Genomic DNA, 2,782 nt, shown 5'->3' on the forward strand with positions numbered 1-2,782 from the left:
GAAATACGAATTTTGTCGTATGCCATTTGGGCTCAAAAATGCACCAATAATTTTCCAAAGAACAATAGACGACGTTTTGAGATCCAAAATAGGAAAAACATGTCATGTCTATGTAGAGTTGCCACCTGTTAAAAAAGTTTCATTAAATTAATACGCGGAAACGACTGAATGGATTTGCATGAAATTTTGCAAGCAGATAGCTTATGACCAGGGAACGGATTTTATTGAAATTGCCCTTTTTTCTGCTAAAGAGATAGAGTATATTCGATTAAGAATGTCCACGATTTAGCTTTACCTGATTCCATATATACACATTTGATGTTGGCTTTTTTTGCCTTTTTTAAGATATTTGCCTTTTCTTGCGTTTTCTACCTTTTAAAAAGTGATTATAGCATTTACAATTGTTTTTTTAAAGATTAAAAAATATACACATGCCCATGCGGCTTATAGAAGCGTTAAGCGTAAAGGGCGAGGAAAACGCCCTTATTCCTGATAATATGAACGTTTCAAACGTTCCATATTTAAATTGGGCTCCATTTGCATCAACTTACGTCGAGCGCACATTTAGTACATTCAAGGCTTTTCTTCGCGAAAATCAAATGAAAATGCTGCCAGAAAACTTCAAAATGCATCTTGTGGTTCAATGTTACTACAACTATACAGATTAAAGTTTTATTAGTTAGAAACTCGAAAGGATAAAATAGTCAAAGATTCAAAGTACAAATTTTTCATATAATGAAACTAGTTCATAGTTTTTCTCTTTTTACTTGTAATATAAACATTTCTAAAATAAATGTATTTTTTGATTGTTCTTTGTATTTTCTGTCTTTTTTTAGTGCCATATTTAGCTTTTTTTTGCAATACCTAGTGCCTTTTTCTGCCTTTTTCGCTATTTTGTTTTGCATTTTTTTGCCTTTTTTGCAACACCTAGTGCCTTTTCCTGCCTTTTTCGCTATTTTATTTTGCCTTTTCCAGCCTATTTCTTTATTTTATTTTGCCTTTTTTATAGGTTCTTAGGTCCTAAAAATCCGTTCCCTGTAACTTATGACCTACAGTGGAAAATAGGTGAATTTTTTGGAAGAGTTGCCACCTGTTAAAAAAGTTTAATTAAATTAATACGCAGAAACGACTAAACGGATTTGCATGAAATTTCGCACACAGATAGCTTCTGACCTAGGTTAGAAAGTAGGCTACTTTTTTAAGAGTTGCCATCTGTAAGAAATGTTTAATTTAATTAATACGCGGAAATGAGTGAACTGATTTGCATGGAAGTTTTCACACAAATAGCTTATGAGCTAGGTTGAAAAATAGGCTACTTTTTTTAAGAGTTACCACCTGCTAAAAAAGTTTAATTAAATTAATACGCGGAAAAGTCTGAACGGATTTTCATGAAATTTTGCAAGCAGATAGCTTATGACCTACAGTGGAAAATAGGCTAATTTTTTGGAAGAGTTGCCACCTGTTAAAAAAGTTTTTTATTAAATTAATACGCGGAAACGACTGAACAGATTTGCATGACATTTCGCACAGAGATAGCTTATGACCTATGTTGGAAAATAGGCTATATTTTAAGAGTTATCACGTATTAGGAAAGATTAATTAAATTAATACGCGTAAATGACTGAACTGATTTGCATGAAAGTTTGCACACAGATAGCTTATGACCTAGACTGGAAAATAGGCGACTTTGTAAAGAATTGCCACCTGTTTGAAAATTAAATTTTCTTAAAAGATGGTCCATGGCCTGGATTGAAAAATAGGCTACTTCCTTAACCGATTTCCCGATCAGAACGAAATTTAGTACACTTACTACGGATTTCGGAAGGATGGTCTTAGACTGAAAGTAAGTCCGATAACTCTAGGCCCCTCCCATACAAATTGGAATTTTCATATTACATACATATCTCTGGAAGTATTTGTGGGAGAGAACTGAAACTTGGTATAGTGATATGTATGTGAAATCAGTGGTGGCATTAATCGATTGATGTTTTAATCAGTTAGGTAATTCGATTAATTCAATCTGGTTACAGTTAATCATGATTAATTTTAATCTGACGAAACAGTTAATAGTAACCGCGATTAAAAAATTAATTTTTAATCGTTAACTCTTAATTTGATCAAGTAGGTTTGGTGATTAATTAAGTTATGGTGGAATTTCCCTGTGCACACAAAGCAAGTTAATCCGGTATGGCTAATCTAAGCAATTTGATGTGCATTTTCATTAAGATATATACCAACAAGCGTTTTACAAACTAGGTTTGTAAAAGTTCCCAGTTTATGTATTACTAATAACAATAATTATAACTTTTTATATTATGTGCTTTTTATAAGCGTAAAACACGAAATAATTACTATAACTGGTGTTTGGTTTCAAACTCGGACAAACTAGACAAATTAATCAGATTTTATTTTTAATTTGATTAACGATTAATGTTTTAAATTAATTAAACGTAATCGTAGCCAGCGATTACGACTAATTAATTTTAATCGTCAAACGCGATTAACATTTTAATCGTTAATTTTTAATCGTTAATCAGATTAACAGTTTGCCAACACTGTGAAATCATGTTCATATTGACGGAGAAAAATGGACGTTTTTGGAAAAGAGGCGTAGCACCTCCCATACTGACTGAAAGTTTCATATTGCATATCTCTTCAAATGTTTGGGGTAAAGCACTCAAGCTTGGTATGGAAATACATATGTATGTATGTATGTATGTGAAACTAATACCATACTCATGGAGAAAAATGAGAGTTATTGGAAAAGGTGGTGTGGCAACTC

Source organism: Rhagoletis pomonella, unplaced genomic scaffold, assembly GCF_013731165.1.
Source record: "Rhagoletis pomonella isolate Grant_MI unplaced genomic scaffold, Rhpom_1.0 Rhpom_scaffold_00006, whole genome shotgun sequence".
Classification (NCBI taxonomy): Eukaryota; Metazoa; Arthropoda; class Insecta; order Diptera; family Tephritidae; genus Rhagoletis; species Rhagoletis pomonella.